The sequence below is a fragment of the Bufo bufo genome, chromosome 10, assembly GCF_905171765.1.
Source record: "Bufo bufo chromosome 10, aBufBuf1.1, whole genome shotgun sequence".
Taxonomy (NCBI): domain Eukaryota; kingdom Metazoa; phylum Chordata; class Amphibia; order Anura; family Bufonidae; genus Bufo; species Bufo bufo.
This window is the reverse complement of record NC_053398.1, coordinates 21,343,899-21,360,878: the sequence shown is the minus strand read 5'-3', so window position 1 is coordinate 21,360,878 and position 16,980 is coordinate 21,343,899. Positions and strand designations below refer to the sequence as shown.

The window sequence follows — 16,980 nt, the reverse complement described above, 5'->3', positions numbered from 1 at the left end:
AAGGACATAACTCCAACAAAGTCCTAAAGCCAGGAATCTCATGGACAGGCATTGTTTTGTATATATCATTTGTAGGTTTTTCTATGGGATTAGGAGTGTTGGGTGGGGGTGTGAAAACATGGGATTTGTGTGAATGGGGACAAGCCCCCTCTTTACTTCGATATTTGCCCCTTTAACCCCAAGAACGGTGAAGTTCGTAAGGGAGGGACTGAATGTTAGTAAGTGCGGTGTTCTTTCCCGCAGTTAGAATTTAGGTACTATGACATCACCTCTTACTCAAGAAATTCTGACCTGCCTTGTAAAGACCTATGTATCTGTCCATGGGAGAACCTCAACACTTCAATCAAGATGGAAGAAGAAGTGTCGGAAGAAAGTTGTGCCTTTGCTGAAAGGAGGCCAGTCCACGGTTGCCAAAGACTAGGAGGGTGAAGCCATTTTAGAGTCAGACCAGTAAAAGATGACAGTGGGAGCGGCCGATACCTGAAAATAGACACTGACAGCAAAAATAAGAGGCCAGTCCACGGTTGCTACGTGGATCGACCTAGAGACTGTGAGGGTGAAGCCATTACAGAGTCAGAAAAAGACTACATTGGGAGTGGCTGATAGCTGAAAATCGACCGAAAAGAACCTAGGAAGTTCCAGAGAAGAAGAAGACGGTGTATTCTATGGATGGAGACATTTGGTTACGTTGAAGGGCAGGTCGGGAGTGTCAGTCGCGATCGGCGATGTCTAAGTACCTAAGAGCCAGAATTATACTTCAGTCCTTCCTGAACTGTTTCCAACAGTAAGTGGGGTTGAGGAGGCAAATATATCCCAAACCTTCCGTCTAACTTTATCGTCGTGTCCCTTGTGGGCCCAGTAATATACATGTGTGTGTGTGTGTGTGTATATATATATATATATCTATATATATATATATATATATGCAGCAAAGAAAGTTCGCAGCACTCCTTGAAAGATAAAATGTGCTCTTTTATTCACACATATCAAGTGACAACGTTTCGGTTCTCTCACAGAACCTTTCTCAAGTCAGGTCGGGTCTGACTTATGCATATATGCCCCTGTATTATATGCATGTCTGTGTGTTTATGGGGATGTACAGTATGTATGCAGTTTATGCATGCATCTGTATGTACAGGGAGTGCAGAATTATTAGGCAAGTTGTATTTTTGAGGATTAATTTTATTATTGAACAACAACCATGTTCTCAATGAACCCAAAAAACTCATTAATATCAAAGCTGAATATTTTTGGAAGTAGTTTTTAGTTTGTTTTTAGTTTTAGCTATTTTAGGGGGATATCTGTGTGTGCAGGTGACTATTACTGTGCATAATTATTAGGCAACTTAACAAAAAACAAATATATACCCATTTCAATTATTTATTTTTACCAGTGAAACCAATATAACATCTCAACATTCACAAATATACATTTCTGACATTCAAAAACAAAACAAAAACAAATCAGTGACCAATATAGCCACCTTTCTTTGCAAGGACACTCAAAAGCCTGCCATTCATGGATTCTGTCAGTGTTTTGATCTGTTCACCATCAACATTGCGTGCAGCAGCAACCACAGCCTCCCAGACACTGTTCAGAGAGGTGTACTGTTTTCCCTCCTTGTAAATCTCACATTTGATGATGGACCACAGGTTCTCAATGGGGTTCAGATCAGGTGAACAAGGAGGCCATGTCATTAGATTTTCTTCTTTTATACCCTTTCTTGCCAGCCACGCTGTGGAGTACTTGGACGCGTGTGATGGAGCATTGTCCTGCATGAAAATCATGTTTTTCTTGAAGGATGCAGACTTCTTCCTGTACCACTGCTTGAAGAAGGTGTCTTCCAGAAACTGGCAGTAGGACTGGGAGTTGAGCTTGACTCCATCCTCAACCCGAAAAGGCCCCACAAGCTCATCTTTGATGATACCAGCCCAAACCAGTACTCCACCTCCACCTTGCTGGCGTCTGAGTCGGACTGGAGCTCTCTGCCCTTTACCAATCCAGCCACGGGCCCATCCATCTGGCCCATCAAGACTCACTCTCATTTCATCAGTCCATAAAACCTTAGATAAATCAGTCTTGAGATATTTCTTGGCCCAGTCTTGACGTTTCAGCTTGTGTGTCTTGTTCAGTGGTGGTCCTCTTTCAGCCTTTCTTACCTTGGCCATGTCTCTGAGTATTGCACACCTTGTGCTTTTGGGCACTCCAGTGATGTTGCAGCTCTGAAATATGGCCAAACTGGTGGCAAGTGGCATCTTGGCAGCTGCACGCTTGACTTTTCTCAGTTCATGGGCAGTTATTTTGCGCCTTGGTTTTTCCACACGCTTCTTGCGACCCTGTTGACTATTTTGAATGAAACGCTTGATTGTTCGATGATCACGCTTCAGAAGCTTTGCAATTTTAAGAGTGCTGCATCCCTCTGCAAGATATCTCACTATTTTTGACTTTTCTGAGCCTGTCAAGTCCTTCTTTTGACCCATTTTGCCAAAGGAAAGGAAGTTGCCTAATAATTATGCACACCTAATATAGGGTGTTGATGTCATTAGACCACACCCCTTCTCATTACAGAGATGCACATCACCTAATATGCTAAATTGGTAGTAGGCTTTCGAGCCTATACAGCTTGGAGTAAGACAACATGCATAAAGAGGATGATGTGGTCAAAATACTCATTTGCCTAATAATTCTGCACGCAGTGTATATATACTTATGGATTTAATGTGGCCCAATAATATTCCCCAGGTTATGAGATATATATATATATATATATATATATATATATATATGCATGCCCCAATTATCTATATAGATATATATGCTTCTATTATGCTGGCCAATATATGACCCCAGTCACGGGTGCCCCCTCGACAGCCTAATCCCCCTGCAGGCGCATACCAGGGCGCCTGCAGAAGGGCGATACCGCCTAGATAGCTGGACAATTATGTCCAGGTGCGGCTACTTCAAAAGACAGGGGAGCGAGCTCCGCCGGCTTTAAATAGTCCGGCGGCACTGCGCTCTTCAGTTGAGCCGTGCAGCCTGGACAAGAGAATCATCCCCCAGGAGAACGAGCAGTACATTGGAAGATCATCCCCTAGAGACGAGCACCCCTGGAAGCTGGCTGAGTACCCTATACCACCAACGATCATTAACCCTTTCATCCCTGCCATTATCCCACTGAACCCTTTCACCCCTGTCATTGCACACAGCCCACAACCACCAATCCCCAACCATTAACCCCTGATATTGTGGTGTTTAACCTCTTTTTACCCCGTAGGGACAGAGTATATAGCCAGGTTGGGTGGGCTGCTGCTAATAACGTGTGTGTGTGTGTGTGTGTAAGTGTATTTTTAGGTAGAGTTTGGGGTGGAATTGTGTAAGATATTGTATTGTGTTTAGCGTAGTTTAGGTATATTTTAGTGTTGTTAATGTATTACTGTGTGCGATTATAAGTATATATATTTATATGTCCATTGATATAAATATATATAATTATAGCAATAATAGACTGTAGACATGTAATTATTTTAATAAATTTCTTTTATTATTCAAAGTACAGCGTATAGTCATTTATTGTAGTAGTCGCCGCCGTAGTAGTAATTCGCACGTAGTTCAGTAATTAGGTAAGGCAACAGAGGTAGTTTCTTTTAAGGTATAAATAGGCAGAGTCATCAATAGACGATTCACTCCTATTTATGAATATTAATTATTGAGATTACCCAAAATATCAATAATTAATGTTCCCTTTAACAGACCACAAGAGGAACACCTGAATGGGCCAAGTGCTGAGATCAGAGTTGCTTTGTATCTATAGTTACTGTTCAGACAACCCTGTCCATGGGCCACAGAAAGCCCATAAAGAGGTATCTTCAGAACCTTGCCAGGCCATTCATGGTGATATAAGTCATCCTACTTTGAAAGAAAGATGGCTGATCCTTCCTTCATCTGCTGTTGGGATAGCGTCATACCCATTAGATTGGGCCGACGTTCATCTAATGTCTATGGCCACCTTTAGCCCCCTCGGCTTGATGACCGCTTCCCATTATCTGAACGTTCTGTGTGGGATTTTTTTCATCTCTTTGTAGATTTTGATTGTGACGCAGTAGAGTAAAGAGTATCTTCTGGAAATAATCCCATCAGCAATCAAAGGTAAGGAGAGCAAAAAGTGACCTTTGGCCTGGGTAGAAAAAGGAAAGAAAGGCTCTCAAAAAATAGTCCTGCAAAATCTGAATTCCCTTGCTTTAGTGCCATACAAGATTTACGCAATAAAACGACTGCCACCATAGAAGTAAAAGGAGCGAGAGTGCGAGAGAAACATCTTTGGACACCGTGTTCCCAAAGAACCGCAGTGTGATACAAGCTGCCATGAAAAGAGCCTGGGCTGTGCCACTGGAGATTGGTAAAGACTAATTACTGCCCTTTACATCCACCACAAAAAAGTGTCAGGAGAACCCTTCAATGAGTCCGTGTCAAGCATGTTTGATTAGGAGAAGGGAGCTCGGCCAGAGGACTGTTTTCTTCAGGAGCGCTGAGCTAGCCCCCCTTCTTTGCTGGTCCAGCTACTCTGTAGGAGTTCATTTTATTTCAGCCTCGGAAGAATGAAGGTCTTTTTATCCTGCCAAGTACCGAGACGCTCTGTCGCCTCACAATCCTAACTCAGGGACCCTTTTCAGTTCTCGCTTGAAAAGCTTTAATGGCAGTGCCACTGTATATTCCTGGACTTTACAAGTGTACAAGCTCTTGCTCGCCAGCGCTTTGATTCTAATGGTGCGTGCTCACATGTGCAGAGCTGGCAGGAAATGGGCATGGCCCTCAAGAGGGGCCCGAGTGAAATCTGATAAAACAATAGGAAAATAAATAGGAGGGACAAGATAAGTCTTGATGGGTGGAGTAGTTCAGCTCAGAATGTAAAGTACATAACCTAACCCGTGCCTATTCGGGCTTCAAAACTGATTATTTAAAAGTATGCCCCAATATAGTGGTCCAAGTATCTATATATATATAACTGATTATTTAAAAGTATGCCCCAATATAGTGGTCCAAGTATCTATATATATATAACTGATTATTTAAAAGTATGCCCCAATATAGTGGTCCAAGTATCTATATATATATATATATATATATATATATAGGGGCCTTAGACATTAGTGTGTTATTTTGATGTGTATGGTGAACCCCCGACAGAGGTCTCTCACTGTCCTCTCGCCATTGATATCACACACACGGATAAACCGAACGTGTATGGAGTCAGGAGAGAAAGCTGTATATCCAGCTTTAGGCTTAAAGGGGTTTTCCAGGCTCTTCCTACTGATGATCTATCCTCAGGATAAGTAATTAAATGGGTTGTACAAAAATAAGTGGGTTTTGGCAAACCTCCATACTTTACCGGACCTGTAAAGAGAAGCTTGCTTACCTGCTTCCCGGCGCTGGCTCCCCCGACCATTCTTCTGTGGGCCTGCGATGCTCTGCTGGGCTCCCTCGCTTTCAACATCCTATTTGAGACCGGATACCTCTGCATCATGTGACCATTAGTCATGACGTAAGGGCAACCAGTCCTGTACTGGTCCGGTAGAGTGTGTGTGTGTGTGTGTGTGTGTGTTTGGTGGGGGGGGGGGGGGGGGGGAGACTTCATTCTTGCACAACCCTTTTAAAAGGGCTGTGCCACTAATCTAAATGATATAAACGTATCCCCCCAACAGATATCACTTTCCCCAAATACCACCATTTATCAGAGCTACCATATTTTACAGTTATAAGCCTACCATTGCACCCTGTGGCAAATCTATTTGATATTTAGCAGCCATAGGTTACGTCCTGCATTGGAGCCTTGTAATGTAGAACGCACAACCGTTATTAGTAAGAACAAGAAGCATGGTTGGTGTCACATGTCCATTCAAGCATGGGGGATAAGAGAAAACTGAAAAAATTAGGTACCGTGTTTTTCAGACTATAAGATGCACTTTTCCCCCCCCAAAAATGAGGGGAAAGTGGCGTATAGTCTGAATACTAACGACCACTTCCATTATGGAAGCAGTCATCAGCATGCAGGAGGCTCGGTGAGCGGTGAGGGGAAGTGCTGAGGCTAATGGGGGGTTCGATCTGAGGCTGATTGAGCTTAGAGGGTCTGAACTGAGGCTGATGGAGTTTGCGGGGGTCTGATGGAGCTTGGGCGGTCTGATGAGGGTCTGATCTGAAGTCTGATGGAACTTGGGCAGTCTGATGAGGGTCTGGTCTGAGGCTGATGGAGTTTGGGGGGTCTCATCTGAGGTCTGATGGAGCTTGGGCAGTCTGATGTGGGTCTGATCTGAGGTCTGATAAAGAATGGGGTTCCGATCGGAGGGCTGATGAAAAATATTTTTTCTTTTCTTATTTTCCTCCTCCAAATCCTAGGTGCGTCTTATAGTATGAAAAATATGGTAAATCTGAAATGAAAAAAACTATCCAAGGAGGAATGGGGGCTAGCGTAATTAATGAAAATACCCTTTAGAGTGAAGAATAGTTAATACGCAATCGATGGAGGCCCGAGACCCTGCACCCACCCCGATCAGCTGTTCCCTGCAGCCTCCACTAGAACTAGCACAGTGAATGGAACAGGAAGCACAGTTCTGTTCAAAGTGTAGTGGCTGTACTTGGTTACTGCAGCTCATCTCCTATAGGCTTTAGTGGGTGCTAAGCTGCAGTACCCCGACACGGCCACTACACTTTGAATGGAGCTGTGCTTCCTGTTCCGTTCACAGTGCTACTTCTAGTACTACCAGAAGCTATAGGGAACAGCTGATCGGGGTGGGTGCGGAGTGTCTGACCCTTACTGATAGGATATTAATTACCCATCCTGAGGATGTATCATCAATATCAGAATCCTGGAAAACCCCTTTAAAATCTGATCTCAACGGCTGTGACTTGCACCGATACATTCCCGGTGACTTGTATAGTCTAGTGTAGTAACGTCTCTCCAAAAAACAGATAATCAGTCTGTTTCATGTCCTTACGGCTTTGGGACATAACCGTATCGTGTGAGTAATGAGTACCGTTCTTTTCTCCGATCTTCTCGAATGTCCTAGCCCTTTTATGTGTGTGTCGTATCTTTTTCTACTGCTAAAGATCAAATACATCTGTTGTAAGTGAGATGAGGGGTGCAACAAGCATCCCTGGAGGGTGTATGAGGCCTTCTCTGTATTTATTCAAGTTTGGCGACTATGGAGCAGTGACACAAACACACATCAACCCGTCAGTCATAGAGCCGGTGGGCCCCCGCCCTTATGTACCTGCCCTGTTCTACGTCTAAACCCAAAGCCCCAGGTGTAGCTTTTAAGATCAGAGAGAACATGAGAGAGAGCAAACTCAGGCTCTGCGACTAATGTACATCTGATAGGATCGCCCGGGGCGGCCTGGGGCCCTCTGAATGTGATTGCCGAAACATAGCATTGTTGCTTTATCACAATTACCTGTAATCTCCCTGGTGCTAACAAGAGCTCGCGCCGCACAATAGGACAGCTGGGGACAGGCTCCCAGCGCTGGGGGAACGAAGGACGCTTTGAAGACAAATAAAAGCCTTAAAATACTACAAGAATGAAAATAACGAGAAAAAAAAATCTCTTGGCAAACAGGATTTTTTTTTTTTTTTCTGCCGTGCTCTTGCAAAGTAAACTTTTACTGGGAGATTTGCGAGCGCTGATGACAGGGATTGGACTTAAACCGCGTGTTGTGATAGTAAAGTTCTTTAATGATGACAAATGGGGTTGAGCTCAAAGAGGCTGAAATGATAGTGGCATGCTCTGGGAAAACTTCAGAGAAGAGGGCCTGCCTGCGACATGCTCATGTATGAGAACAAAGACGAGGAATGGCGCAGATAAGAGTGTTTACAGTTAGAGGAGTGAAAGAAATCCCGTGAAATGGAGACGGCGTAATATATCCATGGTGGAGCTGCGGTATAATCTGCTGTGAACCGTCTACGGGTTGCAAAATAAAGATCCGCATTGAACGATCTGAAGTCCAGGGGTGCACCTAGCCTTTCTGCTGCCTGAGGCGAAAACTGAAACTGCACCCCCCCCCCTCAATGCCAATTTCTTAACCTAACCCCTTTGCCACAATGAAAGCGCTCATTGCCCATGGCCCTTCCGCTGTCCCCCTCTTGCCCCTACCTGAGGCAATCGCCTCACCTGGCCTCATTGGTGGTGCACCCCTGCTGAAGTCCCAAAGGTATCTATGGGGCCAGCAGATGCCACAGGTTTAGGCCTCCTACGCACGACCGTATCCATTTTGCGGTCTGCAAAATACAGATGCGGTCCATGTGCATCCCACTCTTTTCGCAGGGGGGCCCTATAATCTGCAGCACGGACGCAGAAGGATAACATCCATGTGCCGTCAAAAATTTTTGCAGCCCCATAGAGATGACTGGGTCTGCATTTGATCTGCAAAAAATGCAGGTAGGATACCGAAAATACGGTCGTGTGTATGAGGCCTTACACGTTGATACAAAAATTCAGTACCGCAATATCGTGTGATATGAAAACAGCTCTTCTTATATCTTCCTTCTAAGGTGAGATATGATCATCCTACACATTAGGGGGGCCATACACATCAGATGAATGTCATGAACCCGCCGATCTCAACAAGGCTAACCATCTAATGTGTATGGTGGAGACCCGACTTTTCAACAATGGCAGATGCTTAAATTCCAACATGCTTGATCCTTGCATTTTTTTTAGGAGGATAAATGATCCACTGAGTTGACTGGCAGAAGTGTAATCCCCTGTACCGAATGAGAATACATACATGCTCAGCCTCAGGCAGAATAACTGCTGACCGAAGTAGTGTTCAGTCAATAGCTACGTAAGGGCTCATTCACACTTCAGTGACTCACAGGCGTGCGCTGTCCATGTTCTCCACACATGCACCCATTGACTTTTAATGTGTTTGTTGACACATTAGCGGTTTTCCACTAACTGTGGGTCAGTGGACAAATCACGGAGACAGTCCATGATGCGGCCCAAACACTCCCAATGAAGTCTATGGGTTCGTGAAGGAACTCAGGCGAGAACAGATTCCATAGATTTCTATGGGTTCGAATTTTTTTTTTCTAATGATAGGCAACATGACTACAGGGTTTGCTTGTAGTCTGTAACCATGGGAACACACATCTGTATAGGAGCTGCAGACACATTGGAGAATTGCAAAGACTATTTCAAAAGTTGCTTCATTTTAAAGGCACTGGGGGTCATTTACAAAGACCGGCTTTTTACACAGGTCTTTGTACTCCCCCCTGCGCTGTCAGACGAATCGCCTAATTTAGGACAAGGCGCGGGCCTCGTTATAAATTAGGTGCACCTCCGACGGTCCTTGTGCTTCTAAAAACAATTTCAGCTCCTAAGTGGAGTAGTTTTCACTCCTCTGAAGATAGTGGGGGTGATTTATCAAACTGGTGTAAAGGACAATGGGATTAGTTGCCCATAGCAACCCATCAGATTCCACTTTTCAGAAAAACGAAAGGTGCAATCCGGTTGGTAAGGCAGTTTTCTTTTACACCATTTTTTATTTTATTTTTTTCATTTTTTTATTAAATCACCATAAATGTACATTTGGTACAGTCACAGGTACTAGACATAGGTGATATATTTCACATTTTACACAAAAAGAAAAAAAAAAACATTACCAAACATAAACTTTCCCATCCCTCCCTAAACCCACGGATCTCTAGGATCTCTGTACTTTTTACACCATTTTGATAAATCTCCCCCAATTAATTTGCCAGAGCCGAAGACCCCAGACAGAACCCCACCGAGGAGCCGTGTCATTATTGCAATGACACGGGTCCATCTGAAAGGCCACCATCAGATACTTCCTCTCCGGTCTGGCCGTGGCTTCCTCGTGTCAAAATGTAGGTATTTACAAAGAAAAGAATTTAATATTGATCCAAATGCGATATTAGATCAACATCCCTTCCAGCCAGGAGCGCGCTTTGGGATTCCAAGCAAACATCAGGCCAGCCAGACTTATGTCATGTAAAGGAGGGATCCCAGAGGTCTGGGCAGAGCTCCCTGATTAACGGTTAATATGATGAGATATCTGATCTCCTACAACAATTCAGAACAGCTGCACCGCAGCGCATTAGGTTTCACAGCGCAATAGTAAGAGTTAGAAGACGGGGGAAAAACTACTTTATCTCTCGGGGTCTGTCTGCAGAAAAGAACCCGGTAACGTCATCTCTTCGGGGTCCGTGGCTTTGTTTCTCTTCACCTTCAGGAACATGGAAAAGTCATTTCTATGCCGGGAGAAGCAGAGCATCGCAACGTTCTCAGCCCCGACCACAAAGACCCATCTCATGCTTTCTGACTCAGCGGGGTGACTCTGGGGATGCTGATGGCCACTGAGGGCTGATTGCTTGGCATTCATCAGGATGTGGTTTCAGCAGAGGCTGGGTCATTCCTGACACAGTGCAGCTTTAAAGGGATCCATCATAACATCCACTAAACAGCCCCTCAAAGTGCCCACTCTAGTCCGTAATCCAGTCTGCAGCCCCAACTAGGAGCCTGTCATGGGATCTCACTTAGCATTGCTCAATGAAAGTGGAAGGAGTCCACAGTCCGCCCCGAGACGCGTTTTGGCAGCCCAGGGGAAGGCATGTTAGGCTACTTTCACACTAGCGTTTTTGCTGGATCCGGCAGGGTTCAGCAAAAACGCTTCCGTTAAGCTGAAACGAGCATGGGGCGGACGTGGGTTCCCTCCCAATGCCGGTGTCTATACTAGCATATACGGTATGTGATTATTGGTATCATAGACATATGTTATTATATAGCGTACTTTGTAAGTGGTTACATACGCGTGTCCTTAGGGATATAACCGCAGGTACATTGTAGTTATAATTACTGAAGTATTACCCTTTTGGTGTTACTAACTACTTAGGCTACTTTCACACTTGCGTTTTTGTTTTCCGGCAGAGGATCTCAATACCGGAAAAAAACGTTTCCGTTTAGTCCTCATGCATGGAAAGAGATCCGTTCAGGATGCATCAGGATGTCTTCCGTTCCGGCGGCATTCCGTTTTGTGACCGGACATAAAACCACTGCAAGCTGCGGTTTTGTGTCCAGTCATAAAAAAAAACTGAAAAAAAACGATCTGGCACTGAAAACAATGCAAGTCAATGGTGACGGATCCATTTTTTTAAATCCATCACCCACTGACTTTCAATGTATTTAGTGACGATTCCGTTTTTTTCCACTTTGATTTCACACAACCGCATCCTAACGGAACGGATTCCTCCTGATGTGCAAAAATCAAAAACCGGATCCGTTTCATTCCGGTATTGAGATCCTCGGCCGGATTTCAATGTCGGAATTAACAACGCAAGTGTGAAGTTAGCCCAAGTATAATATACGTCTCTGTCTGTGGGGGAAGGGGCTCTTGCCGGTCTGCGCTTCATTGCGTTATTATTATGACACTATTTTATGTGTCTTTATTATTATGAATTGTGTTATCAATAATAATTTTATTTGTTATAATGTGGTGGCTGATTTTTCATGTTTGTCCAGACATAGGTTTGACATTTATTTGCATCATTGGGGCAATTTGGGTGGCGTGTCTTTTGGGGGCTTTTCACGCGATCCGCATTTTTTGTGGATCACACGGCGACCCATTAATTTCAACCGCAACCGTACGTCCGTTCCATGGTCCCGTGAAAAAAAATAAAACATGTCCTATTCTTGTCAGTGAATAGGCAATGTTACAATGGGGCCCGCAAAAAGTGCGGGATGCACATGGACCGCAAAATAGATACGGTCGTGTGAAAAGCTCATTGGTTTGGAACCCATTTCAGTGTATTGGGACCTTTAGAAGAAAACCGACCACTATGCTCGTCCCACCAGTACTACGTCGGCATTCCTCTATTGAAGTCAAGGAGGCTGAGCAGCGGCACTAGGTCCAGACGTGTGACTAGAAGGTCCCTGGAACTGGAAAAACACAGAAAGGGCTGCAGTATTTTGGGGATTACTAGTCCCCAAGCCCATATCACTAACCATTCCTATGCTAAGGCTGTGGACCACTTCTGATCACCAAGACCACTGGTATCTACTGCCTACACGTGTGAGAAGAGGAGGGAGGAAGCGACCGCTAGGAATAATATATATTTAACATTCCAGGGGACAATTTAGGTTTAGTTTTTTAGCAAATATCATCTATGGGAACTACGGTAACGCCGAAGAGCTTTTTCCATCTCGTTAACTTAGTGGGTAGAAAGAACATGAAGGCCGACGACCCCAGGGTGGACAGCTAACCTCAGATCGCTGGAACAGACCCCGATGGCTTTACCAATGGTTTCGGCTCTGTCTCTAACCCCTTGAAAGGACAGCGGAGGCTCACCCACTGAATACTTCCAGCCGCCATAAAGACAGATGTGGGAAGACAACGAGTATGCAAAGACGGCCCAAACCACACGCACAAAACTCATTTAGAAAAGGAGAAACCTCTCGCCCCTGGCCTCCGCGCAAGAACGATAACAATCTGGAACGCGTTACTCCTGTCTTCAGAGTTTTACTACAGTATGTCTAAAATAATAAATCCCGCAGTAAGCCACGGCAACAATGCCCCGCGCTTCACGCGCTCATACCACGCTGACATCTAAGAGAAATGACAATCTGACATTTCTTTGAAAATGAAAAGAAAGTGAACCCTGGAAAGTAGGCAAACATTGACTTTAGTAACTGCTTTTGTCCCTGGGAACGCTCACTTACGGGATGAGAACCGCAAAGACGGAGAAGAAAAGCTGGCGTTACTGCAGAGCGAGGAGAGGTGAGGACATCGCTGGGGTGGGGGGGGTACAAACATTTTTTATATTTATTTTCCGAGATATGAAGTTCAAAGAGTCTCTATAAGGTCTCATGCACACCACCGTATCCGTGCTGCGGCCCGCAAACAGCGGCCATGAGCACGCCACCATTTTTTTTTTTTTTTTAACTCCTGTAGAAATGTCCTATCCTTGTCCACAAAACGGAAAAGAATAGAACAGATTGTCCCTTTTTTTTGCGGGTCATACGGATGCGGACAGATTTCCGCATATTTTGTGGCCCCCATTGAAATGAATGGGTCTGCATAAAATTCGGATTGGATGCGGATAGAAAAATAAGGATGTGTGCATGCCGCCTAAAGGACATCATTAAAATGATGTTAAAGGGGGTTTCTGGGAGTTTAATATCAGACAGTTATGGAAAATAGCTTACCACGTTGTGTATCATGGAAGTCTCTGGTGGAGCGCGCGCCGTCCTTTCCTGTATAGTGATGGTATATCCTCAGGACAGGTCATCAATATCTGATCGGTGGGGGTCCGGCACCAGACAAACCCCGCTGATCAGCTGTTTGAAGAGGCGCAACCTTTTCTTATGCCGGTTAATCGGTCACATGGCCTAGGCGCAACTCAGTCCCATTCAAGAGAGTGCAGTACTAAGAACAGCCAGTATCCAATGAATGGCGCCGTGAGCGGTGTGCCGTAAGGAGGCCACAGCGTTCACCAGTGCTACCCGGCCTCTTCAAACTGCTGATCGGCGGCGGTGCTGGATAACTCAGATATTGCGGAGCTATACTGAGTACAAGTCATCAGCCCTTTTAAATAAATATGAAAGCAGGAACGGGTGTATGCAGACGGCATCTGTATTTCGGTGGTATAGGTCTTCTCATCCTTCGGGTGAATGGCAGCCTACAGACACACATTGCTCTGCCAGCTCCTCCCCCTCCTTCTTGATGGACAGGGACACGTTCCTGCATAGTCATCTCGCCTGGCCCTGTCAATCAAGAAGGAGGGGGAGGAGCTGGCAGAGGAAGCAGGAGGAGCAAAGGTGCCCAGAGACTTGGGCCCGCCCTCGGTGCACTTAACTTCTCATTTGCATACGGTCTTAAAAGTACTTTTTCTCCAGAATGATGCAACATTCAGCTGAGCTAGTCCTACAAGGACAAGGACAATTTCCAGGTGACCGACTCTCTTTAAAGGGGTTTTCCCGTTTGCATTAAAGGGGTTGTTCAGCGGTTAATATTGATGACCTACCATCAGGATAGGTCATCAATATCTGATTGGCGGGCGTCCGACACTGCAGTGTAATGAACGGCTGAACGGCGGGGGTCCCGGTGTCCGACCCCTTCCGATCAGATATTGAGGACCTACCCCGACGATAGGGCATCACTATTAATGGCTGGACAACCCCTTTAACATCATTTATGAAAGTAGCTATAATTTTGTAATGTATTTCTTTTCACTTTATTGCTGCGGTCACATGACCATGTCCGTGCAGCTCGCTCTTAGCTCCTGTGATGTCATGTCCATAGGCGGGGCAGTGATAAGGGCATGTCTATGAAAATTAGCTGGGTGGGAGGAGCTATAAACTGGATGGGGGCGTGGTTAGGGGGCGGTGCTGGAACCGTGGCAGAGAAAGCAGAAGTGCATCATGGGTTTGGTTGGATGCAGCAACAGGAAGTGCTACATACAGGAGGGAAACAAAGCAGAGGGATTGGTTTATATGGTGGAAATGGTTCAGGAGAGTCCAAATCGAAAAAATAAAATAAAAAGATATACATGAGGAAAGGAACTACATGAGCAGATCTATTAAAATCCACGGTCATCCCGCATAAGCCCTTTAAGTGGCAGCTGCCGTTTCTAGCCGCACTGGCTACCTGACACCAAGGACTCCTCCAATTCTGTCTCTAATAAATGAGTTGGAACAATTTTCATAGAATCCCGACTGCTCTTCCCATAGAAGTAAATTAACCCCCCCCCACAAAAAACCCCACTGTATCTTCAGTACTAGTAAGAGGTCAGTTTAAAGGCACAGTAAACACCATTGTCAGCTATGTGCCCTCTAACAATGACATCATGTATATGGTATTCGGGGCCCCGCACTGATTATGTATATTCTTTCCAGCCCTGATGACTTCAACAAGAGCGACTAACAGTTTGTCCGTCTAACATCACATGCAAGGATAGGGCTTCGCTTTATCCAGAGTTTCCAGTGCCGATCCGCTCGCATGCTCAATTTATTTTAAAAAAACAAACACTATAAATGCTTTCCTGCACATCAATACAAATACCTCTAAACAATACAAAATGCAGTCCGAAAAACATAAATACGTAAAGTGCAGTCCAATAATATAAAATACACCGCATGGATCTCATGTACAGTCATTGAGAGCTGGCCTGTAAGTCCTCACTGCCCCCCATGACTAGTTACTGGCGGTGGTGCACTAACAGAGGCTTATAGGGGTTATCCAAGGCCTATAATGCCCCCCCCCCCAATATGCCCGGGCCCCTAATACAGACTTACCTGGCACCCGCATCGCTTCTGAAGGTCGCACGGATATAAATGATAGCAGGCCACGTCGGGAACGAGACTACCTAGCGTCACTCTGCTACTGGCTGCCCCCCATCGTCGGATGTTTTCATCCGTGCGACGGGGAGATGCAGCGGCGGCTGTGCCGGCATCAGAAGCAACGCAGTCCCGGGGGGCGAGGTAAGTACTATCTGTGTGAGGCATATGGTGGGGCCTTGGATAACCCCTTTAAATGGGATGTCTGAATGTCCTATCCTCAGGATCGATGGAGGTTCAACTTCCAGCGCCCCTTCCTGTTAGACCCCAGCCCTGCGGTGAGAGCCGCGGCCTCTGGGCCAGTGACAGCCACATGGCCTATGTGCACCTTAGTCCCATTCAAGTGAATGGGCCTAAGCTGCAATACCAAGTACAGCCACTAAACAACGTAAGGCACTGTGTTTGGTGTGATGTGAGGAGGCCGCAGGGCTCAGTCTCTTCAAACAGCAGAGTGGCGGGGGTGACGGGTGGCTGACCTCCATTGATCAGGTATATGGAGGTCCAGAGCCGTGTCTGAACAGAAGCTGATTGGGACCGGTAGGGTGTTATGTTTTTATGTTCTGTGTGCTGACCTGTGGGGGTCTGCTCAGTACCTACCCCTCTGTCATGCCAATGATCCCACCATCGCTGCTTCACTCACATGACCACCGGAACTGAACGCGAAATGTTCCACTAAGGTCCCATCCGAATATACTGTGAAGGCAGCTGAACAGGAAGACTCGGCAACACAGCGGAGGTATCGGCGCTGCGACGGAGAGGTAAGTACTGAGCAAACTATCGTCCCTCGTCGAATCAACACACAGCAGGATCTCCAAGAGAAGCCCTTTAAGTCACTCAGACCTTTTCCAGCAATTGTTATTGTGCCGGAAAACCCCTTTAAGGCCTCTAAAGAAAGAGTCCCTCAAGACGGTTTTGTTATAATTAGATTTATGGGCCTCTATATGAACTTCCGTCTCCTCAGTGACTCACTCTGATGTGAACCCATCATTAAAGAGCTAGACACATCCCAGGATTGCTGCTCTGTTATTCCCACTGCACCGCCAAAATCCCTTCAATTTTCCAGACAATTTAGTGTGTTTTCTGCAGGACAACATCATGATGAAAACCTGCTTTCTGAAATCTACCAAGAGAAATGGATTTCACACCAACTCCTTTAATAATATTATTAGCTGCTATTCCGATTATTATGTCATCCAAACGGGAGGCGACGGTCGTCTTGTGGTTATTCATAGTGCAGTAATGACTCAACTTGTCATGTCTTGCTCTCAGCTACAGGGAGAGACAGGGAGGCAGTACTATCTGTACCTACATCATGTACAGGGAGAGACAGGGAGGCAGTACTATCTGTACCGACATCATGTACAGGGAGAGACAGGGAGGCAGTACTATCTGTACCGACATCATTTACCAGGGGGAGACAGGGAGGCAGTACTATCTGTACCTACATCATGTACAGGGGGAGACAGGGAGGCAGTACTATCTGTACCGACATCATTTACCAGGGGGAGACAGGGAGGCAGTACTATCTGTACCTACATCATTTACCAGGGGGAGACAGGGAGGCAGTACTATCTGTACCTACATCATTTACCAGGGGGAGACAGGGAGGCAGTACTATCTGTACCTACATCGTTTACAG

The 16,980-nt window shown here is 45.5% G+C and overlaps 1 protein-coding gene and 1 long non-coding RNA gene across 2 annotated transcripts in view; both read right to left on the bottom strand.

Annotated features, from left to right (window-relative positions):
- The window catches only part of C10H11orf49 (chromosome 10 C11orf49 homolog), a 128,528-nt gene that overhangs the window by 104,608 nt on the left and 6,940 nt on the right, over positions 1 to 16,980 (bottom strand). The window lies entirely within an intron of this gene.
- LOC120980226 lies at positions 3,523 to 15,199 on the bottom strand. The gene is made up of 3 exons (XR_005774490.1): positions 15,187 to 15,199; positions 8,034 to 8,038; positions 3,523 to 3,686 (listed from the first exon to the last, which is right to left on the bottom strand). It is a non-coding gene; the product is annotated as an uncharacterized LOC120980226 (long non-coding RNA).